The sequence below is a fragment of the Gorilla gorilla genome, chromosome 1 (assembly GCF_029281585.2).
Source record: "Gorilla gorilla gorilla isolate KB3781 chromosome 1, NHGRI_mGorGor1-v2.1_pri, whole genome shotgun sequence".
Lineage (NCBI taxonomy): Eukaryota > Metazoa > Chordata > Mammalia > Primates > Hominidae > Gorilla > Gorilla gorilla.
In genome coordinates this window covers 212,410,084-212,433,884 of record NC_073224.2, presented here as the reverse complement: position 1 = coordinate 212,433,884, position 23,801 = coordinate 212,410,084, and the positions used below count along the sequence as shown (strand labels likewise).

At 54.5% G+C, this 23,801-nt stretch overlaps 1 protein-coding gene and 2 long non-coding RNA genes across 13 annotated transcripts in view; 1 reads left to right on the top strand and 2 right to left on the bottom strand.

The window, feature by feature from the left end:
• The first annotated feature begins 4,007 nt into the window (after window positions 1-4,007).
• LOC129533947 (uncharacterized) lies at window positions 4,008-16,022 on the top strand. 2 transcript variants are annotated; one of them, XR_010131958.1, is made up of 3 exons: window positions 4,008-4,099; window positions 11,847-12,067; window positions 15,900-16,022. It is a non-coding gene; the product is annotated as an uncharacterized lncRNA (long non-coding RNA). The 2 variants fall into 2 exon arrangements; XR_008680369.2 differs by lacking the exon at window positions 4,008-4,099 and adding an exon at window positions 5,331-9,050.
• LOC129533948 (uncharacterized) lies at window positions 4,787-9,500 on the bottom strand. 2 transcript variants are annotated; one of them, XR_008680373.2, is made up of 3 exons: window positions 9,356-9,500; window positions 9,119-9,270; window positions 4,787-5,344 (listed from the first exon to the last, which is right to left on the bottom strand). It is a non-coding gene; the product is annotated as an uncharacterized lncRNA (long non-coding RNA). The 2 variants fall into 2 exon arrangements; XR_010131959.1 differs by having other exon boundaries at window positions 9,119-9,434.
• A 10-nt stretch (window positions 16,023-16,032) lies between the features above and the next one.
• Window positions 16,033-23,801, bottom strand: part of AHDC1 (AT-hook DNA binding motif containing 1) — a 69,592-nt gene continuing 61,823 nt past the window's right edge. For all 9 annotated transcript variants that reach the window (XM_055389225.2, XM_063701249.1, XM_063701263.1 and 6 more), the window contains one exon: window positions 16,033-16,474. The gene's annotated coding sequence lies outside the window, so the exon portion shown is untranslated. The remainder of the gene's footprint in view (window positions 16,475-23,801) is intronic.

The following is a 23,801-nucleotide window of genomic DNA, read 5'->3' as shown; positions in this document are numbered from 1 at the left end:
TGCGGTGGCAGCGAGGAGAGAAGAGACACGATAGAATTGACGGGGCCCAAGAGTCATGAAAGGAGAACACAGGGAGAGAAGAAGGAGTTGGTGATGACTCAGAGGTTTTTTTTTTTCACCTGGCTAAGCCCTGTGCCTCTAACCAAGATAGGAGCCATGGAGGAGGGGGTTGGAGGGAGGGAGGGAGGAGTAGGCCAGGGCAGAGGGGCAGGGCGGAGCCTTACCTTGGTAGGAGACTGGGGCCCTGGCCCAGGCCGTTCCTTGGAGTGTTCTTCCCTTCTGGGATGCTGTGCACACTGATGGATCCTCAGCAATGTCTGTGACTGTCCAAATGCTGCCACCTTGACCACTCTAACTAGGCTGCCTCCCCTACAAATTATTCTTTACCAATGCACTCTCTCCACTTCCTCCCAACTCTCATGATTGTAATCGTGTATCCCTTGACTTGTATTTTATTCTCAGTGTGTCTTCCTCACTAGATTGGAAGTTCCATGAAGGCAGGGATCTCGCTGGTTTTATTGACCGTGTATACCTGGCAGGCTCCCTGGCACATAGTAGGTGCTCAAAAAATATTTGTTGAATGAATGAGTGATGAATGAATGAATGAATGAATTCTTTGAATGCCATGATAAAGAATTTGACTCTTAGCCTCCAGGAGACGGGGATCCATGGAAAGTTCTAAAGGAAGGCAGTGTCAGGATGCAGCTTGTATTTTAGAAAGCTCACCCTGGTCGCTGTGTGGAAGATGGACTGGGGAAGGAACGCGGGAGACTAGAGGAGGGGGAGTTGAGGAGCCACTGGGGGAGACAAAGACATAGCACTTGGGGCTGGGCCTGGGAGCCCCCCTGCCTGTGAGGGCCCTGAGCCCCCTCCCAGTCCTTCCCCATCCCCCTGCCAGGCCTGTTGTCTCTGAGCCCAGCGGCAGGCGGGCGGTGGGAAGAGCAGGGCTGGCAAAGCTGACACTCACTAATCACGGCCCTCACCCCGGAGCCGCACTAACTGTCTGGTCTCCATGGAGACACGGCAACCTCCGGCCACTTGTTAATGGCAGCTCAACAAGGCTGCAGCAACAGGGACGGGCCTGACCAGCGTGCCCAGCTCCACACTACCTGTCCCAGCCTGGCCCTCTGCAGAAGACCTCAGGGGCACCAGAGCTGGGGGACAGGACCGGAGGTCTGGTGGCTGGAAATCTCCCCAATCCCTCCGTGGCCCCGCCTCCCCTGGCACTGCCAAGCAGCGAGAGGGCAGAGGCAGCCTCTGCCCAGGCTGACTCCTCTGCAGGGCTGCTGGGAAGCTGAGCTCATGCAGGTCACCCAGGCAAGGCCAAAGGGCTGGAGGGGGATGGTGAGGAGTGGAGCGGGGACCTGCCCACAGCCCACACACTAGCAGAGTGGAGGAGGGCGTGCTTTGCCTGCCCTGACAACCCTCTGCTCTGCTAGCCTGAGGCAGGGGCCCAGTTGGGAACCATCTGTCCAGAACCTCTTCCCGGTGCACTGTCACTACATCTGAAATGCCACCATTAGCAATGCACTCCTTCGGGACGCAGCATGGCATAGCACAAAAAACACTGGTTTTGCAGTCAAGCAGCCTTGGGTGCAAGGCCTGACTCTGTTTCTCTACCTCTAAGCATTGATTTCCCCATCTGTAAAATGGGGGTAATCATTGCACATACAGGCTAACTCTTCCTCTTCCTGGAAACCTGAGCTCATTACCTGTGATGCCTCCCCCAGAATCTTCTTCACCCCCACAAACCAGCAGGGCCTCCTCCACAGTCCCCGGGCTCATCCCACAGCATGCTGCACCCGCCTGTGACTGTCCCACATTTGTCCTTCCCACAGACTGAGCCCTGTGGGGTTGGGCAGAGTGAGCCTCAGGAGAGGGTGGCGAAAGAAACAAAGGAGGGGCATGGGGGCCTCCCTCGGTCTTCTGCCTTTGCACCCTCCTTCAGTGCAGGTTGAAGACTTTCTTTCCTTCTCTCCTTCAGACCTTTGTTCCTCCATCTGTGTGTCTATCCATCCGGCCTGCAAACTCTCTCCAAGCCCTTCCCTTTTGTGGGACCTCAGAGAGGATGCAGATCCCACCCCAAACTAAAGGTGAGGCAGAGGCCCAATTCCAGGGCTCTGGACACCTGAGGCACACCCGTGGCTGGCTGGGGACCTTGGCACAGCTGCCTCCTCCCTCGGTCACTCCTTAGGCAACACTCCAAGCTGAAAAGGCCCTTGGAGATCATCTCCTCCGATCCACGACAGCCAGCCAGATGAAGAAACTGAGGCCTGGAGAGCCCAAGATCCCATAGCAGCTCTGTTTTTGAGCTGACAATGTACCAATTATGCGGGCCTGCTGGGGAGGCGGCTTTTGGCTCTCCCAGCCCTGCTGACAGCTGTGTTCCCAGTGGCAGCTGGAATGCTGGTGGGAGGCCTGTCTGGCCTTTGCACCCTGACTCCCCAGGGCAGAGCCAGGTGGCTCTAGTGGGGCCCAGGGCTGGGAGGTGGTGTGGGCAGACAACCCTGAAGGGTGAGTTGGGGCATGGGATGGCTGGAAGAGAAGGGAGGCAGTACTGATTTTGGAGACTAAAGCAGAAGCCCTGAGGTCTTGTTCCAGCTCTGTCACTCTCTTGCTGGGTAACCTTGGGTGGACTGTTTGACCTCTCTGAACCTTAGTTTTCTTATTTATAAAATGGTGCTAATTTTGTAGATTGAAAACCTTTTATCAATAGTGGTAGCCATACAGAGGTGAAGAATTTTTATTGTTGGGCTGAAAGGCTAAGATTCCAGAGGGGAAGGGACTAGCCCGAGGCCACAGAGCACTGAATTGGATGCAAGGATTTGGACCTGGAGGAGTGTCCAGTCCATACTATTCACTTGCTGAAGGGGCAAATAGAGCCAGAGAGGGGGAGCAAGTTCCCCAAGGTCACTCCGTGAGTCTGGGGCCAGTGTGGGCCCAGAGCCAGGCTGTGCACGAGGTCCCCTGCCCAGCTGCCTCGCTTGCTCATCCAGCCCCCTTGGTTTTGTCTCCCCCAGTGAGTGGGCGCAGAACGGGCCCAGCTTCCTTCCTGCCGCCCTGCCTGCCGTCTGCCACGTTGGCATCCACCCTCAGCCTTCTCGCCCCTGCTGCTGCTGCTGCTGATGCGGCATCAGCCGAGACCAACCCGCCGAGAGTTTGCCCAGAGCAGTCAGGGCTGCCGGAGCCGGGGCTGGGCTGGCTGGCTGACTCTGCCAGACAGGAGGGAGCGAGCCAGCTGGTGGAGGGAGGGAACAAGGGCTGAGCCAGCCCCCAGCCTTCCCAGCCCTTCCCCACCCTCGCCGGCCAAGGGAAGGAGGCAGGAAGCTGGGGTTGGGGGCCAGGGGACTGCAGTGTCTGAGAATGAGGTTCCGATAGCTGGGTCTGTCTGTGGGAGCATGCACACATATGTGTGTGCATGGAAGAGCACGTTGGGGTGGTTTGTGAGTCTGTGTTTGCCTCAATGTGCACAGGTGATGATGCTATGTGTGTGGGTTTGTGCCGACATCGGGGGCCACTGTGTGTTTGTGTAAGCACAAGGGAAAGCTGTGTGCCCTGAGTTTGAACGCAGGCCTGTGTACAGAGACGTGCGAGATCTAGCAGTGTGTGCACATGGTAGCGGATGGGCACCACGTCAGTGCCAATAAATCTTTGTATGCACAAAAGAGTCGGTACGTGTGCCTGAGTTTGTGTATGTCACATCTGGGTGTGTTGGGAGCCCCTGTGATTTTATGGTGTACAAGAGGATAACAGCATAACTGTGGGTTTGAGCTTGTCTGTGTATGTGCAAGGGACAGTGTGTGTGCAGAAGGGAACTCTGCAGGTGGCTGGGATTTTGTGCATGTCTTGTGCCCAGGAAGGCACAGTACTGGTGGTGTGGGCTAGTCCAAATGTCCAGAGGGTGGGTATGGGCGCCTCTGTGCCCAACAGACTTTGTCTGTGTGGTTGTTGAGAGTGACTCAGGGGAACACTGTGTGACTGTATATGCTTGGCTGTGTGTACAGGGAACAGGCAGCACAGGCATTGTGTTTCTGTGGTTGCATTTACACAGGGCGGTGGCGGCGGCGGTGGTGGTGATGGTGACGGTGCTGTGCTACAGGTTTGCACTTGTTTCTCTATGTGGCAAGGCCCTGCGTGTGACTGCGTTTGTGCGTGTCTGTGAGCGCGGTGCGCTGGAAACTGCGTGCTTGGGTCTGTGGCAGGCTGAATGGAGGAGGGCGGAGGGAGTCCATGGCTATGTTTGTACTTGTCCGTGAGCCTGGGGTCAGATGCGCTCCATGTGCTACCTCCTGTGTGCACAGGTGGCCGCTGTGTCCAACCGTGTCTTTGTGTGTTTTGGGTCGCCTGAATGTGCACAGGCGGAGGACATGGAGGGGGGGATTTGAGTGCGTGCCTGTGCAGGCCCCTTTAACGTGGCAAGTCTAAGAAATGTCGGCCTTCTTGGCAGCGAATCTGGGCTTGGTTCCACTGGGGGCGTCTGCAGAGAGGGGCTCTTAGAAGGGACGTGCTTGAGCGAGAGAGACAGGAAGGGAAGGGGGGGCCAGCCCCAGCTTGGGGTTTCCAGGAGGGAAAGCCAGACATTGGAACTTGTCAACGCTACCTCCTTCCCTGCCCCCACCTTCCACTGCTGCCTCCCCTCCTGGCGCCTGAAGGCTGCTGGCAGACGGACAGACAGACAGACAGTGCACACATAGACTGGCTCATAGGCACAGAGCCCAAACCTGAGCCCCTAAATGCACAAGCCTGGACACTGAGGTCCAGAGAGGGCAAAGGAAGTAGCTGAGTCTCGGAGGAGCACATGTGTTTATGCATGTTGGGGGCAGGGGGTGCTGTTGGCCTCTGGTGCTTCAACCCAGACTGGAGCCCAGGCCTAGGGCGGGGAAGAGGCTGCGGAGAGCCTCTGGGGAGGGGCTTTTATGGCTCTAACCAGGCCCTCAAGGCCCCCAGCTCCTCTCCCTGTTTATACAACTGCTGCAGTGTCTTTGAGAGTCCTGTTGCCTCAAAAAACACCTACTGCAACTCCCTGTTTGTACAGAGGCAGAAAAGACCCAGAGAGGAGCAGCAGCTGATCCAGGGTCACACAGCAGAACCAGGACTGGAATCCGGGGCTCCTTCTCCTAACTGTGCATGTTGGCCCATGGGCCACTTAGTCTTATCTTTCCCTTGGTCCGTTTATCTTTTCTTCCTCCCGGGTCTTCGGGATATGACAACGACCTCTTTTTTGTGTTGCTTTTGTTGCCCAAGTGATATGTCTGTCTGCCTGTTAGTCCATCTGTTTGTCGCAGGGCTTCAATACCCTCTGGCAGAATATGGAAGAGAAGAGGGCTTGGTTTTTGGCCAAGGGCTATTGGAGAGATAGGGGTGGGATGCGGAGACAGAGAAACAGAACGAAAGGAATTTGAGACCAGAGGAAGGAGGAGAGAAGAGCAAGGGGAGGGCACTGGCGGCAGAGCTGAGAAGCCCAGGCTGCCCTTTACCTCCACCTCCAGCCTGGGCACAGGGGCGAGCTCTGAGCTCAGAGACTCTGAGTCCTGCCTCTTGGGGCCTTGGGGAGGGGACCCCAGGTCTCCTGTAGGGTCTGGGCCCAACCCCCAAACCCTGGGGGCAGCTGGGTTGGAGTCCTGGGGTCAGTATTCGGGGTGCAGGTGTGGGGTGCAGTGACTGAACTGCCCTCATGGGAAAAGGAGGGAGGGGATTGCAGGTACCTAGGGGGCATGAACCTGGGCATGCGTTGACTTAGTGTGTGTGGTCTCTTTGCAGCAGGGTTGTTGAGAGTGCGCGTGAGGTTGCGAGTATGCTAGGACTCTGTGTGGACACCTGTGAACATACATGACCCAGTGGCAGACAAGCTGGGATTTCAGTGGGGAGGGGAAGGACTGCAGGAATGTGTGTCTATGACCGGCAGGGAGTGGTTGTATATGTGTGGAAGGATTTGTGTGAACCTGCCTTACATGTTCTTGGGGAGGCTGTATCCTGTGTATGTAGGCAGGTGAACTGTATAGCTCTGTACAATTGTGTGTGGTGTGTGTGTGTGTGTGTGTGTGTGTGTGTGTGCCTGGATGAATATGTATCATGTGTTTGAATTGCTTAAGTATTTACATGTTAAATGTGTAACTGCATATATGTGTGGATGTGTATACATGTTTGTAATTGTCTTGAGGTATATGTGTGGAGTTACCTGTATGAGTCTTGCCTGTAGGTTGTGTGTGCAGTCGTGTGTATTTGTGGAGCAGTGAATATTAGGAAGCTGTTCACATGTGCGGTTGTGTATTTTGGGGGATTAGGTTATATGTGTGGTTCTTTTTGGATGGAGTTTCACTCTTGTCACCCAGGCTGGAGTGTAGTGTCAGGATCCCGGCTCACTGCAACCTCTGCCTCCTGAGTTCAAGCAATTCTCGTGCCTCAGCCTCCCGAGTAGCTGGGATCACAGGTGTGTGCCACCATGCCTGGCTACTTTTTGTATTTTTAGCAGAGACGGGGTTTTGCCATGTTGCCCAGGCTGGTCTTGAACTCCTGGCCTCAAGTGATCTGTCCACCTCGACCTCCCAAAGGGCTGCGATCACAGGTGCGAGCCACCATGCCTGGCCTATATTTGTGGTTCTTAAGGCTATACTTTATTTTTTATTTTTTGTTTATTGTCAAACTTCCCCTGTCAGAATGTAAACTCTATTAGGACTGAAATTTTTATCTATTTTGCTAACTATTTTGCTAATCTATTCCTAGTGTCCAGAATAGGGCCCAACACTTAGTAGGCACTGTATACGTATTTCTCCAATGAATGATGAATGAAAGTGTGCATGCTTGGCAGGTGTGGGAAGTGTGTTAGGTGTATGAATCGTGCTTGTGTGTCTGGGTGTGTGAATGGATAAATTTTTTGTGTCTTGAGTGTGTGAGGTTTCTAGCATAAGTGGCCTATGAACCAAGTACGTGCACAGGTGCATGTGTGTCTAGGCGTGTGACTGTGTACCTGAAGCTGGGCCACGTCTGTGAGCATTGCACACAACTGTGTGTGTGCACAGTTGTGTGTGCTTGTACATGGGGGTGGGAAGGCGCTGTCGGCTTCTCCCAGCCTTCAGCACTCACTCAGCTTCACCCCAGGTCGCCTGCTGCGAAATGTCAGTGGCAGAGAAGCTAAAAATATCTGCTCTCCTCCTTCTGCTCACTGCTTGGGCTGATGGGACTGTGGGGCCCCAGCCGGCCCCTTGGGCCCTGCGGGGAGGAGGAACTGCTGGATGAGGGGGCGGGTTACAGGGGAAGGAAGGGAGGCCCTCCTCAGTACACACCCTTCCCCCTTTCCTCTTGGGCTCCAAAGCCAGGCTTCAGGCTCACCTCTTTCAGGAAGCCCTCAAGAACCCCCCAGGAGCTGTGTGTGTCTGTGTGTCTGTCTACCTGGCAAGGAGATATGGCCCCCATCAGACTGGAGCTCCACAGAGCAGGTCTGTGCCTCTTCTGCTCATCCAGGGACTCCAGGGGACAGAGCTCTGTCTCCTTCAGACCAGGGGCTCCCAGGGAAAAGGCTGGTGCTGTCTCCTCCCTAAGCCTGAGGGTTACGGATGCAGCCCAGGCCAGACAGGGCTTCACTGGGCTCTGGTTCTGGGGCCACTAGGGCCCTCTGACCCCAGGGCAGATCTGCTGTGATGATGAGCTTGTGGGTAGGGAGGAGTCTCAGCTCTGCCCACACCACACCCTAGGCTGGCACGTGTTTGTGCTATGGGTACTTGTGTGGGTGCAGGTGGGACATGTCAGGGCCCGTGGTCCTCTGAGGACCTGTGCCTCTCCACATGTCAGGCTCCTGCCTGCATCAGTGGTGTCAGCGACTGCCTGCCTTGGGCACTGTGGTCAATCAGTACAAGTTGAGTGTATTGTATGTTTCTCTGTGTTCTTTTTTTTTTGGGACGGAGTCTCGCTCTGACACCTCCCTAGTAGCTGAGACTACAGGCGTGTGCCACCACACCCGGCTAAGTTTTTGTATTTTTAGTAGCAAGAGGGTTTCATCATGTTAGCCAGGATGGTCTCCATCTCCTGACCTCAGGTGATCTGCCCGCCTCGGCCTCCCAAAGTGCTGGGATTACAGGTGTGAGCCACCACACCTGACCTTCTCTGTGTTCTTGTGTGTGCACATGGATGACTGTGTTATGTGGGTTTCTGCCTTTCATTGTGCAGGCCTGCAGATACTAGCAGGGATGGACTCTGCATTCATGTGGGAGTTGCTGATGTCACCATGTGGGGTTTCTCTTTGTGTGTCAGTGTGCTCGGGTGTGTGTCTCTGTCAGAAGGTCGGTGCCTGTTTGTTCTGTGTATGGAGGTGTATGTGGGTGCATCTGTGTGTCAGTGTTTCGATTACCGTGTTTCTGTGTGTCTGTGTGTCTGTCTTCCTGGTTGTCATTCTGTCTGCGGTACCTCCGTGCCTGTGTTGCGTGCCTAGGTCAGTTTGATTTTGCAGGTCTGTAGGGCCACGTGTCCCTCTGTATGTTGGTGTTTTCCATGTGGGTTGGAATCTGCCTCTGCTTTTCCTAATCTCCCACCATTTCTGTGTGGAAGGCCTCAGGCATTGTGTGTGTGTGTGTGTGTGTGTGTGTGTGTGTGTGTGTGTGTGTGTGTATGTGTGTGTGTGTTCAGCAACTTTCCCCAGCCCCAAAGCCTGCAACCCTGAGATCTGCTCTCCCACTCTTTCTCCGTTGGACTTCAGGTGGGAGCTGAAGCAAAGAGGGCAGGCAGGCAGGGAGCCCACGACAGCCGGGGGCCGGGGCCAGGCTGCCACGAGGGCCCTACCTCAGCTTTCCTCCAAGCAAGCGCTAAGCCAGAGCCTCGGTTACATGTAAACACCAGCTGTGTCAAGACGGCGCAGCTTCTTCTAGGTCAACAGACAGCTGTGGGGTTGCTAGGCAACCGCCTGGCTCCCCCCTCCATTAGGCCCCCTCCCACTGCCTCTACCTGCAAACCCTCTGCTGGCTCCCCCTACGCCAGGATAGGCCTCACCCCTCCGCGCCAATTAACACAGCGGGACTGAGGGGGTAGGGGGTCAGGGCAGCTCCGGGACTGGAATCAAGGTATGAGGACGTATTAACCCTTCACGTGCCACCACCCCCTCCACCTAGTCCTGGGGCACTTCACACACCCCTATCTTCACCAGTCACTTTAGGGCCTGGAGTGATGAGGAGCAGGTCTTGAGGGATGGGGACCCTCAGAGCAGCCACAACCAGGACTGGAGAGATGCTGGAGGCAGATGGCGCAGGGCTTGGTCAAGGCCTCTCCCCTCCGCAGCCAAGCCTGGGGGAAGGAAGGGTTAAATTCCCCCTTTATTTCCCCTGTCCCGCCCCCTCCCAGGACAACCACCCCATTTCCAGGGCAGCACCTGCGCTCCCAGCTGCCGTGCCCGCTTGGTGCCTGAGTCCGGGCCAGGCAGCCCCCGCAGCGCCCAGGCCCTCGCCCTCGCCGGCCCCAGCGCCGCCCTTTGCCCGGCCTGGGACTTCTCTGCCGGGAAAGGGGAGGCGAGGGCCCCCATGCCTTAGGCAAGGGGCTCAGGCCCACCGGGTGGGGTGCGTGGGCCAGGGCCGCCAGCCCCGGGGTGACTTGGCTGGAGCCGGAGGAAGGAGTTGGAGGAGGGAGCCCGGCCGGCAGGGGGGCAGCTGTGGGGGCAGCGCCCGTGGCCGCCCCATTAGTATGCGGCCGCGCTCTGCGCGCCATGGCAACGGCTCCCCCCGCGCAGCGCTAGGCGGGCAGCCCCGGGCGCAGCGCGCACCTCTCCTCCCACAGGTGGCGGCGCGCACGGGCACGCACGCACACTCGGCTCGGGCGCCTAGGGGAACGCCGGGGGCGCCAGGTGCGCTGGGGCGTCCTGCCGCCCGTGCAGCCGCCCATGGGCGTGTCCCCAGGTGCTCCAGAGTGAGGCCCGAGGGAGGAGTGTGTCCTTGAGGACGTTCTGCCCGCGCCTGGGTGTGCCCCTCAGTGGGTCCCTCGGCCGGCCTGCTGTGCTTTTATGTCGGTCTCCGATTGTCCTGGAGGGTCTGTGCCTGTCTGTGCTCATCTGCCTCCTTAGCCCCGAGTGCCTGAGTGTGACTGCCAGTTAACCGAGCGTACCTGTGCCTCTGTATCTGTGTCTGTACGAGCCCAAGGGGTGTGTGTGTGTCCGTGTGCGCGTCCATGTCTCTGGGTTTTCCCCAGGAGGAACGCCCTGGGTGTGTCGGCGACTCTGGATGTCCGTGTGTGCCTGAATGAGTACCTGTGTGTGCGCCTTTGTGTCTGTGTGTGGCCCGTGGATATCCGTCTGGCATCCCTGAGTGTTTCGGGTGTGGCTGTGTGTGGACTTTTGTACGTCTATGTCCCTGTAAGTGCCCTCAGGAGCCCCTCTCTCCATGCATATCACTGTGTGTTCCTGTGAGTGCCCCACGTCTCCTGGAGTGTGGCTGTGTGTCCAGGGGCTGCTGGCTCTTTGCCCTCCTCGGCTTCACTCCCTGCTGCCTGAGTGAGCCGACACCTGCTCCCTGAGCACTGGCCCCCCCTCCCCCCACCTGGCAAGGACACGGAAGGACACGGAGGCAGAGGCAGAGGCAGACATGGAGGTAGAGACAGAGACATGGAGGGAGACACAGCCAAGTAGGCTGGAGAGGTGGAGATCCAGTCACGTGATCAGCCTCAAAGCCCAAGACGGAGAAGAGAGGCACAGAGATGCCAAGATCCGGACATTAGAGAGAGGGAGACTCAGAGGCACACAGAGACCCAGAGCACGGCGTCCGGAACTGCAGAAACAGAAGAGATCAAGGATGCGGCTCCTCAGCCTCCCTTCCTCCCTCCCTCCCTTCCTCTCTCCCTCCCTCCCACTCTAGAGTTTCCAGCCCCAGCTGTGCCTCCCCCACATACCCAAAGCAGAGTTCTCCTGGCCCTGGGACTGGAAGCCAGCCTCCTCCTCACAGCTGGCTGTGTGTGTGTGGACACGTGTACATGCATGTGCGCATCTGTGTGACGCACTGGACTAGTGCCTGCCTTGTACACAGCCCTCCTCCATTCAAAACCTCCTCTCCCCACCACCACCGTCCACATTTTCACAGGCCCAAATCATGCACACCTTTACACACATGCCACACAGCCAGCCACACTCATTCAAGCCCAGAAACATGCCCTGGGCCTCCCTCTCTCAATCTCATCCACACAGGGCCAGAAGACCCAGCATACACGGCCACACCAGAAAGTCTCTCCCCGTCCTAAGGTCTGAGGGTCAGATGTCCACCCCTCTTTCCCCCTCTCAGCAACCCTCGAGGGGCTCGAACCCCTGCCACTCACAGGGAAAAACGCATGACTAAATTTGTCAATTCCATCAGATTAGACACTCAAAGGCGCCCCCCTGACTATCCTGCTCACTGTTGAGTCCCCAAGTGCCTTCGACGGTGCCTGGAAGGTGCTTAAGAAATGTTTGAATAAATATGTTCATACCAGGTCTCTGGTGTGGGGGAGAACCCATAGTAATTGACAGCCACTCAGAGTGAAAAACACTAATGGATATCACAGTGTACACATACACACACCTAGGACAGTACACTAAATACAGGTGTGTGTGACACTCAGCTCAACAGCTCAATTAGAGGTTATCCAGTGGGCTGTGCGGTGGAACCACTCAAGAAGCTTTCAAAAATCCCCATGCCCAGGCCCCACCCCAGACCCATAAAATCGGAATATTTTGGGGTAGGACTTGGGCATCGGCATTTTGAAGCTCTCCAGGCAATTCCTTTCTAGGATCTAGAACCCCTTATGTACATGAATAGACTAACAAGTGTTGACACAGGGGTTATAGCCAGGGATGGGGGTAGAGAGGATTTTCACTTTTTTTTTGTTTGTTTTTCGCTTTTGAGATGGAGTCTGGATCTGTCACGCAGGCTGGAGTGCAGTCGCGCGATCTCAGCTCACTGCAACCTGTGCCTCCCGGGTCAAGCGATTCTCCTGCCTCGGCCTCCCAAGGAACTGGAACCACAGGCGCGCGCCACCGCGCCCAAGGATTTTCACTTTTAACTGTACAGTGAAGCACAGACTTCTGAGCCAGACTGCTTGGTCTGAACTCTGGTGTCACCACTTAGTAAGTTCTGGTTTGAATGTACTCACTGAGTGGTCTTCATAAATTACCTCTCTGCACTTGAGTCTCTTGTCTGTAAAATGGGGATAATAATCATTACAACGAAGCCTCATAGGATTCTGGTGGAGACCAAATGCATTAATACATATGCAAAGCGTTTGGAACAGCTGGCATACATAAGTGCCATATATCTATTATTAAAAAATTTTAAATTATAGAATGGATTAATTTTTGGATTGTATAAGCAGATTCCGCCCCCTGCCCCCCGCCTTAAAACTGTTATGAAAAAGCAAGAAAGGCCAGGTGCAGTGGCTCACGCCTGTAATCCCAGCACTTTGGGAGGCCAAGGTGGGCGGATCACGAGGTCAGGAGTTCAAGACCAGCCTGGCCAACATGGTGAAACCCTGTCTCTACTAAAAACACAAAAATTAGCTGGGCGTGCGGGCACCTGTAATCCCAGCTACTTGGGAGGCTGAAGCAGGAGAATTGCTGCAACTGCGGAGGTTGCAGTGAGCCGAGATTGCGCCACTGCACTCCAGCCTGGGAGACAGAGCAAGACTCTGTCTCGGGATTAAAAAAAAAAAAAAAAAGAAAAAGAAAAAGAAAAAGGAAAGGGGAAAAATTTTTTTTAGACGAAGTTTCGCTCTGTTGCTCAGGCTGGAGTGCAGTGGCGCGCTCTTGGCTCACTGCAAGCTCCGCCTCCTGGGTTCACACCATTCTCCTGCCTCAGCCTCCTGAGTAGCTGGGACTACAGGCGCCAGTGCCTATGCCCGGCTAATTTTTTGTGTTTTTAGTAGTGACGGGGTTTCACCATGTTAGCCAGGATGGTCTCGATCTCCTGACCTCAGGTGATCTGCCCGCCTCGGCCTCCCAAAGTGCTGGGATTACAGGCGTGAGCCACCGCACCAGGCAGGAAAAAAATTTAACAAACAAAAAAAGGCTGGGCGTGGTGGCTCGCGCCTGTAATCCCAGCACTTTGGGAGGCCAAGGCTGGAGAATTGCTTGAGGTCAGGGGTTTGAGACCAGCCTGGGGAACATGGCAAGACACCATCTCTAAAAAGCAGAAATAAAAGAAAAATACAAAAAGGGGGAAAAAAATAAAGGAAGGGCCTAAAGCCTAGGCCAACCTACTTCTGCCACTTTCCACGTGAGCTTTGCACCAGTCCCTTACTCTGTGTCTGGGAACCTGTCTTCTCATCTGTAAACCAAGTGAGCATCTTTCTCTACCTCAAAGATTGTTCTGAAGAATAAACACCTCAGGGAAGTGTTTAATAAATGATGGCGAAACCCACGCATCTGAGAGCCACATTGCCCTGATGCATTCTGGGATCAGGTGTGGCACTGGGGCAGTGGTAGGGCCCTGACCTCTGAAAAGAACAGATCAAAACAGGGTGTGCCCCAAACCTGCACCATACACTGTGCAGGGTCTCTGCTGCCCTTAACTAAGGGCACAGAGAACCTTCCATCCCAGAGGCCCTGGTCCATCTCCCGAGTCTGGTCTCCAAAATACACCACAGCCTGCCTCACCCCTTACTAAGCAGCAGACCCTAGGCTGAAACCCCTCCCCTCCCTGAGCGCCCATTCTCTTGCTGCCCCTCCGTTCCCATCTCCTGGAGCCCCTGTTCTCACCAAGCCTTCCTCCCATCACTTCCCTCTCCCTATGCCCCTCTCTTCATAGTGAACCCCCATCTTCCCTTCGAGTTAAGGGGCCCCTTCACTGTGCCATAATCAACCCGTCAAACTCCCATTTCCTTCCTGGGTCTCCTCTCTCTGCCCCAGTTCCAGAGCCCTGGGGCCCACAACCCTTCACTGCCCTTCCTCCCCTTCTCAAGACCTATCTCATGTTGAGCCCCAGTCCCTTCCACTGAGCAATCCACCACTGTCTCCTCCCCTCCCCGAAACCTCCTCTGGGCCGCCACTCCTCTGAGCCCTCAGCCGGACTCATCAGGCCCCACTCTGATTCCCTTGAAGCCAACTGGGCCCGGCCTGCCCCACCTGGACAGCCTCCCCGAGTCTCTTCTTCTTCCTCAGCAGCCGCTGAACACAGGCATTTTCTCCCTGCGGGTGATTCTTGAGGCTGAACACAGGTTTCTCTGCGGTTGGCCTATCTGAGCCTCACCCACTGTTTTCTCTGATGCTGTCCACCCGCTCCAACCAGCCTCCACCTTACCCAGAGCGACCTTGCCAAAGCCCTCTCCCCTCCCTAAACACAGCGTGTGCCCAACAGAGCTAACTGCTTGTGGCTCCTGCCTCCTGTTACCCTTTCGCATCTCTGGGCCTTTGCACATCCTCTTCCTCCTCCAGGAACTCCCTCACTTTTCTGCCCAGCACCTTAGGCTTGGCTCTGTAGAAGCTTTCTGCTCAGAGGAGCCCTCCTGCCTACCTCTCAGGGGGTCTCACTGCTTCTTGCCCCCACTCCCAGCTCATACTGCATCGTTAGCTTGAGTGTAGTGTTGTCTTCCCCGTCAGCAGTCAGGAAGCGTCGGGTAATGTCTTCATCTCTGAGTCTGGGGGATGCAGGGAGCGGGCCTGGTGGGTGGATGAGCTTTTTGCATCTAGCACAGAGGCTACAGTTTCAGGGGACTGTGACCTGAGTCCTCCTGCCTCTTCCAGACAGATGTGCCCAGAAGGTGTGTTTCCTCCTCAGACCACGGGCTCCTCTGACTCTCCTGAGGCCAGGGCCTAGCTGGCTGGGTCAGGGAGGGCAGGCCCCGTGGCACGATCCCTTGGCATCTCCCTGAGCTTCACTGAGGAGGGATATGAAGCCACACTCAGCAGAACTTAAACATAAAATGGGTCTATGGGAAAAACTGCTTCCCAAAGACCAGGGAGGCTAAAGTGGGCATCATTTGGGCAAGGACACCCAAGAGGTCCCCAAAGTCAGGGATCAGGAAACAGCTCAGCTCTTCCAGGCCCACCAGACGCAGGCACAGGGTTAGGAGTTTTCTTTTTCCAAAGTTTACCAAAGCAGGGAGGAAACATTTGGAGTTCAGGGTAGACAGAAAGGGGAGGGCAGAGCAACACTGGGGTGACTGGCCTGGTCATATCCCAGGTTCTGCATAAGCAGATGTGGGGGTGTTGGGGTAAAATGAGGGGCCTGGAAGCAGAGAAGACTGATGACCTGGGGCAAATGGGAGATACATAGACGGGGGGCACTCCATTCCTAGTGGGAAAGGGAGGCCCCATGAGGGTTCCGGGACTTAGGATGGAATGAGTGTCGCCAAGAGAGATGTCCCTGAACCAGAGTAGAACTGTGAGGCCCAAAGGCCATGAATACACAGGACACACAAAGGGACTTGAGGCAGAGACCTGGGACCTTGGATGGAATAAGGGGGTCCAGAAGCAGGAGCCCCATGATGGAGGTTCCTCAGGGAGAGGAAACCCAGCATTTGGGGAGACCTTGGACTTGGGATAGAATATAGGGAGAGTCAGAGGAGACCCAGGACCTAGGACAAAATGGAGGTCCAAGAGGCAGAATCCCTGGACCTGGGACTGAACGCATGATCAAGGGCCAGGATGTCCTCGGAGCAGAGTGGGGAGCTCAGAGGCAGGGGAGACGCAGGGCCTGGAGTGAAATGAGGGGGAACCCAGATGCAAGGGTGACCCAGATCTCAGGCAGAAGGGAAAACTCAGTGGCCAGGAACACGTGTAGGTATTTCAACTCCTCTGGAGAACCAGTAGCTGGTGACAAAACCCAGCAGTGTCCCTTCCATTCCCTCCACCCTCACTCCCCCTTTCACAAGACACAAGGTTGGTTTTTTTTTTTTTTTTTTTTTTGCTTTTTTTCATTTCTTTTTAATACAAACTTGGATCTTTGGGTGTGTCCTGCCAACAGAAAACAACAACAACAACAACAGAAGAGAAAACCCAAAAGAGTGAAAAATAAGAAAGAAAAAAAAAGCTCCCGCAAGAGGTTCTTCTCCCTCCCCCCGACCATGCGAATTTGCACACCACGGGACCACAGCAGGTTTACAGAATGCAATATACAATCCACGATTTATAATAAAACAGTATATACAATAAATAGGATATTGTTCATTTTTGTCAAACGACCTGTAGATAAATTTCTCAGTGCATACTTGCAGGGGCTCTGGACACCTCGGGGCCCCGCTCGCAACCTCTTGCACACGCTCGCTCTCTCGCTCGCTCTCTCTCTTTTTTTTTTTGTCTTTTTCTAAAACTGTGTTTTGTTTTTAAGTTTTGTACATTTTTAAAAAGTATTTACAATTGCTGGTTTTGTGCAGAAAGGGCTCACCTTCGGCTTCTGCGTGGAGGAGATGGGTGGGAGGGGGTGGAGGGAGATGGGTCTGCAGGGGGTGTAGGGGGCAGGGTGGGAGGCAGAGGGGCAGGAGCTCCTGCCAGAGGACGATGTGGACGCTGGGAGGGATCTTGGCGTTGGTTTTCTGAAAGCTGCAAAGAAACACAAGAGAAGAGGCAGGAGTGAGCGGCAGGCATCGACTGTGCTCTGAGATCAGGGAAGTGAAGAGGGTGACCCCCACCCAGCTCCTCCCAGGATTCAGCGGGGTGAGGGGGAAAGCTAACCATTGTTCTTTCTCACAAAAACTCAGACCTGCCTTCTCTGAGCCCAGTTTCCCCATCTGTAAAATATGCGTGTCCAAGCCCCAAAACACAGGGTGAAGCAGGTGCTGGGTGAGGAGTTGGGGTTCCAGGCAGTGGAATTTGTTAAGAGCTTGGGCTCTGGAATCAGACACAGCTGAGTTCAAATACCAGTGCCACCCTTTAATAGTGCTATGACCTTGGGCATGTTGTTGAACTTCTGTGAGCCTCAGTTTGCCCATCTGTAAAAAGAAGATAACTGAACTACCCCATTGGTTTGCTGGGAGGATTCAGCGGTATAGGACAGATGAAGCCTGGTCCTTAAGTGCATAATAAATTATACTGATTATTATTCATTATTATTTTTCTGGGGCAGTTAGGCTCTCCAAACCTGCCTCCTTATGTCATGATGAGTTTAGTAATTCCTCCAACTTAGGCTGTTCTGAGGAATGACATCATGGGGAGGGCAGGGCCTCAGCACACAGCACAGGTGTGAACAACTGCTTTTATTTCTTCTAAATCCAATCCTCTTCTTACCAATGCCATTCTGTTCCTTAGAGAGGTGAGGTGAGGAGGAAGTCTTTCTCAGTGAAAGAACAGAGAAACTGCCCAACACAATGCCATCTGTGTTTGGCTTAACCCTGCCTTCCTGAAGCTCAGACACTCCCAAGTTCCCAGTTCCTCCCATCGCCAGACACTCGAGATTGGAAGTACCCCTTTTTCCCCAGACAGTTCTCATTATGCTTGCGGGGCCCTGGGGATCTGACTTCCCTACCCAGACCCCCAGCTTGGCTAGACCTCCTGGATTCACAGCTCTGCTAGGGTGAGTGAGAAGGTCCCCTGAAGGACAGGGATGGGCTCGGGACTTCCTAAGACCTCCAGTCATTAGCCTGGTCCTTTCAGACTTCTGTCCTCTCAGAGCCCTGAGACACACATCTCCCACCCTCAGTGTGCGACCATCTCCATCCGAATTAAGGGGCGAGGTGAGGATGCTGAAAGGGCCTCCTCAGGTTCCTTAGGAGCCCATCCGTCCTCCCCCACACCAGCAGGAATCAGGCGGCGGCAGAAAGCCTCTCCTCCCTTGTACTTTCTTGGCTTCCCTTTCTACCAGAGCCACATTTAAATTCTGCTCAGCCTCGGCTGCTGTCTGCTGGGCAGTCAGCCCCGGGGACGACTTTTGTCCTGAGGCTGGACTTGCCAGGACTCCCCCAAGGTCCAGGGGAACCAGGTGGGCTCCTGCAGAGGCAGGGCAGCACCTCATCCTGGTGGATCAGACCAGGTGGCAGGCAGAGGCATAGGAGAGGAGAAGAGCTGCATCTTTGTTAAGCTGTCAGGTTGCCTGCAGTTGCAGGAGGATGGAATACTAGCCGTAGGGGCGAGCGGTGTGCCTGGGAGGGTGACAGCTGTGCTGCAATGGGGTGATAGGTAGAAAAGCAGCTCTTGGGGCAAGGGCTGCTGCTGGGATGAATGCAAGCTCTCCACAGTCAGGCGGTAAACAGGCTGCAGAGACAAGAGGGGTGTCTATTAGGGAGCAGAATGATTTTATCTGGGGTAACTGCTTGAGCCAGAGGGCTGGGGGCATCTATCCAGAGGACTGCTCTATTGCGGTTGAAGAACAGTTGCCAAGCTAAAGAACCTCTGTTGGGGTGTTGGGGGTGACAAGGGAAGGGGACTTTAGGATGGGCTGCTCCAAACCACTGGCAAACTGATATTGTCCAACGCCAGCCTCCCCTGCTCCCTCCAAGGGCCCCGGGGCAGGCTGGGAGCCTCTGCACAAATCCCTGCACCCCCACCCCCACCCCAGGCCCTTAGCCACTGCCAGTGACCCTCTCTAAGCCAGGTCTCCATGGTGATCTCAGCCCAGCAGGCGGCTCCTGCCAGAACCATTCCCGCGGTGCCTGCGGCCAGGCAGCAGGAGGCTTTCTCACCCTCGGCTAAGCCGCCCATCGCGTCTCACCTTCCTCCTCCCACTACCCTCCCCAGCTTTCAGGACTTGGCCAGCCAGAGACTTTGGCAGAATTTTCGGGATGGGAAGGAGCGGGGGAGGGGGGAAATCAAAGCCCAAAAGCCCCAGGGTTCTCATGGAGGTGGGGGAGAATGCTGTGGCTGTGTGGAACCCTGACCTCACCAGGTTCAGCTCTCCACAAAGCAGGACCAGACACTAACGTGCCAGGCAGCCCAGTGCTAGGCACTGGGGACAAAGCAGAGACCAAGACCGATCTGGTTCCTGTCTTTGAGAGGCTCACAGATAGAGGGGAAAGCAAAGCAGACCCCAAACCAGGTAATTACCATGCAGGGAGACAGGGGCTGTGCCACGGAAGGTCCTGGGGAGGCAGCTAACCTGGTCGTGGCAGGAGAGACTGTGGCTCTTCAACCACTGCTGAACACTACCCAGCACATGCTGGGGCCGAGACGTACGCTGACTGAGTGACAGAGCGGGGACTGACCTGAGTCTGGTCAGCATGTCAAGGTCCAGCTCCGGCCTTGCACACCTTCAGAACACCTCCTTAGACCACCCTGTTACCATAGCTACGATACCCTTGTCATCCCGACCTGGCTCCTCCAGGGCAGGAACCTATATGTGGTACTGCTGCACACCCAGGGCTAGCACGCACCGGCCCCCAGCACACCAACCACTGTTCCGCAGACTTCACCTTTTAGTGCCTCCGTGACACACAACTGCAGAGCCACATTCCTCTGAGTCCTCATGCTCCGGTGGTTTCACCATCTGAGGTGCCAGGGCATTAAGTGGTCTCTGCCTGTCAAGGGGGGGACTGGCACTGGCAGCAGTGAGGGACAGCTGAGCAGAGATTCAAAGTGCTGCAGAGCACATATAAATCAGGTTGTCCAGAGGGGGCTGCTCTCCTCCAAAAAGGAATATATATTTGTGCTTTCATTTAAGTGAACAGCAAACATGTATTCACGCCCACTGGCTGCCAGGGCATGAGTTAAGGTCTAACCTCTACTCTCTAGTCTCTACTCTCTTGAAAGGGTCCAATGTCAAACAAGGCAGTAGAGCAGAAGGCAAAAAAGAGTGCATGAGGCCAGGCAGGGTGACTCACGCCTGTAATCCCAGCACTTTGGGAGGCCGAGGTGGGTGGATCTCTTGAGGTCAGGAGTTCAAGGCCAGTCTGGCCAACATGGAGAAACCCCGTCTCTACAAAAAATACAAAAACTAGCCAGGTGTGGTGGCACACACCCTGTAATCCCAGCTACTCGGGAGGCCGAGGCATGAGAATTGCTTGAACCCAGGAAGCGGAGGTTGCAGTGAGCTGAGATCGTGCCACTCCACTCCAGCCTGGGTGACAGAGCAAGACTGTCTCAAAAAAAAAAAAAAAAAACAGAAAAGAAAAAGTGCATTAGAATTTGAGAGACTGATTTCCTGTGTGACCCAGAGTAAGTCCCTTCCCTCTCTGGGCTTCAGTTTTTTTTTGTTTTTCGTTTTTTTTTTTTTTTTGAGACAGGTTCTCACTCTATCACCCAGGCTAGAGTGCAGTGGCACAATCACGGCTCACTGCAACCTCCACCTTCCAGGCCCATGAGATCCTCCCATCTCAGCCCCTTGAGTAGCTGGTACTACAGGCGCACATCACCACACCTGGCTAATTATTTTATTTTTTGTAAAGACAAGGTTTCATCATGTTGCCCAGGCTAGACTCGACCTCCTGAACTCAAACAAACCACCTGCCTTGGCCTCCCGAAGTGCTGGGATTACAGGTGTGAGCCACTGCGGCAGCCTGAGTTTCTATTCTATAAAATAAGGGAGCTGAACAGGTGATGGGAGACATCTTCCGGCACTGGGATGGTGCCCCAAAGACAAAGGGTCACAGGCAAACCACAGAGGCCCAAAGCCTGATCCATCCCTGTAACATTTTTAGGCAGCCAGGCCTGTGAGTCATCTCCATGTGGAGAGGATACTGCTTCCTGGGGGCTCAGCCCACAACTGGTATGCAGAAGTATCGTTGGACCTGGAATTCACTGAATTATCGATGAGGCTCCCAATCAGGGATGGGGAGGCTGTGTTTGTGTCTCCCTCTACTCCAGAGAAGCTTTTTTTCTTTTCTTTTTTTTTTTTTTTGGAGACAGGGTCTCACTCTGTCACCCAGGCTGCAGTGCAGTGTCATGATCGTGGGTCACCGCAGCCTCAAACTCCTGGGCTCAAGCGATCCTCCCACCTCAGCCTCCTGAGTAGCTGGGACTACATGTGCATGCTACCACATCTGTCTAGTTTGTATTTTTGTAGAGATGGGGTCTTACTGTGTTGCCCAGGCTGGTCTCAAACTCCTGGGCTCAAGCGATCCTCCCACCTCGGCACCCCAAAGTGCTGGATTGCACGTGTGGTGAGCCACCATGCCAGGCCTAGATAATTTTTTTTTTTTTTTTTTGAGATGGAGTCTTGCTCTGTTGCCCAGGCTGGAGTACAGCAGTGCAATCTTGGCTTACTGCAACCTCTGCCTACTGGGTTCAAGCAATTTTCCGGCCTCAGCCTCCCGAGTAGCTGGGATTACAGGTGCGCGCCACCATGCCCGGCTAATTTTTGTATTTTTAGTAGAGACAGGGTTTCGCCTTGTTGGTCAGGCTGGTCTCGAACTCCTGACCTCGTGATCCACCCACCTCGCCCTCCCAAAGTGCTGGGATTACAGGCGTAAGCCACCGCACCCGGCCTGAGAATTTTTTCAAATGTGAGTCCACTACTGACCAGAGGTGCTCCTAAAACTCTAGCTCTGCCAGCCATTCCCTCCTTAAGGTTCTTCCCGTCTCCCCAGCTGTGGGGCAGTAGGACCAAATGGGGTTCCCCAGCCTTGTGTGACCCTGTGTCTCTACCACCTCTCAGAGCCTCACATTCCTTACCTGTCCTGGGAGGAGGCTAGCCTCACCTCCTCCATCTCTCTCTCTCTCTCTCTCTCTCTCCCCCACTCTCCACCCTCCAGCTGGAGATGCCATATGTAAAGACAGGCATTCCTGATGGGTTTGTGTTGGACACGCAACTGAAGTGGAGGCTGAGGAAAGAGCAAGAACCATGGAACCAGGCGATCCCCAGGGGCCCTTCCTGGCTCTACCTTCTGTGCTTCAATACCAGGTGGCTCTGAGTCCTCCGGCGAGGACCTTTCCCTCTTTGTAAACCGGACGGATTGTGCTTGGAGAGGTCCACAGGCCCAGTGAGCTCTGAGAATTTGAACTGGTTTATTTACACACCCTGTCCCTGCCCTTCTATTAGGAGCACTTCCTGATGACAGGGTGAAATTGTCCCATCCCGTTCCCCAGGGCTTAACCTTTCCTCTTAGAATTCTCCCTATTCTACATGCTTTTCTTCAACTCAAGTTAAAAAAAAAAAAACAAAAAAACCTGAAATGTCCCAGGCATGATGAGACACTGGGTGGGGGAGGGGAGGACGGTGCCCAGAGATGAGTAATTGCCCTAAAGGAGTTGATGGCGTGGCAAGGAGGGCATTCCCAGGAAGGGCTGTCACGGATGCAGAAAGGGTGAGAGATTCATTGGACCTGAGAAGGACCCTGGAATGCTTCTTGGAGGAAGTGATGTCTGAGTGAAAGATAGGAACTGACAGGTGGGAGATGGGGTAGGAAAGGGCCACCCAGGCCAGGAACAGCAAAAGCACGGGGCACCTTTGGGAGCCAGCCCTCCCACAGCTCCCTCCTGTTTCCACACATGCTCCTGGCTGTTAAGGGAGGGTGTGTGTGAGGAAGATGGGGCTGAAAAAAAGGTTGGGTGCCAGGACGGAAGCCTGGAATACCTTGAATACCATGCTGGGAAGCTGGGCCTTGATTTTATAGGCAAGGAAGGAGGCTGGAGAGGGAAGGAAGCAATCAGAAGGTGTAGAGCAATGGAGTCACAGGAGCAGATGTGTTTTAATCAATTCATCCAATAAATATTTTAGGGACTCCAGACACTGTGCATCTAAAAATGCTAAAAAAAAAAAAAACAAAAAACAAAAAACCCAAGCACTTTGGTGGCCATAATGGGGAGAATGAACTGGGGGGCTGGGGGTGGGGTGCGTGCTTGGAGCAGGGAGGGAGTGGGGCCAGAAACCCAGGTGGCTGAGCTGGAGCTAAAGCCTCTGAAGTCTCAAATTTGTCAAGACCCATTTCCTGCCTCCAGGAATCTCCTGCTGCCTGCCCTGCTCACAACGGTTTTAGAGGGTGGTCCCTGATCCTTCTCATGGGAGTGTCCCAGGCCCTGTTCTAGAGAGTGATGCTCATGTGGAGGATTTTTATTTTTTATTTTTTTTGAGACGGAGTCTTGCTCTGTCACCCAGGCTGGAGTGCAGTGGTACGATCGTAGTTCACTGCAACCTCCAGCTCCAGGGTTCAAGCAATTCTCCTGCCTCAGCCTCCCACGTAGCTGGGACTACAGGCACACACCACCACAACTGGCTAACTTTTGTGTTTTTAGTAGAGACAGGGTTTCACCATGTTGGCCAGGCTGGTCTCAAACTCCTGGCCTCAAGTGATCTGCCCGCCTCGGCCTCTGAAAGTGCTGGAATTACAGGCATCAGCCACTGTGCCCGGCCCATGTGGAGGTTTTTTTTTTTTTTGAGACAGAGTTTTTGCTCTTGTCACCCAGGCTGGAGTGCAGTGGCATGATCTTGGCTCACTGCAACCTCCGCCTCCCGGGATCAAGCAGTTCTCCTGCCTCAGCTTCCTGAGTAGCTGGCACTACAGGCACCTGCCATCATGCCCTGCTAATTTTCGTATTTTTAGTAGAGACAGGGTTTCACCACGTTAGCCAGGCTGGTCTCGAACTCCCAACCTCAGGTGATCCTCTTCCCTCGGCCTCCCAAAGTGCTGGGATTACAGGCGTGAGCCACCGTGCCTGGCAAGGAGGTTTTAAATAAACACCTGTAAAAGGCTGCAAGCCCTGTGGGGGCAGGGCACTGTGTGTCTTGCTCAGTGATACCTGCAGCACTGGATACAATGCCTGGCCCCAAGCAGGTCACTAGCTCATGTGTGTCAACACAGAATTCATCTACTTCACCCAGCCTTCCAGCACAAACGCAGTGCACTATGGCAGCAAAGGTTATGCTGACAAAGATGGCACAACTGCCAGGGGAAAAATCATGACATATTACAGTCACAAGAAAATATTTTTCATATTTGCAGTGGGGGAGAGGACTGGTGTGCATAACTGTGATGACAGCATTTCTAGCTGAGCCGGGTCACTT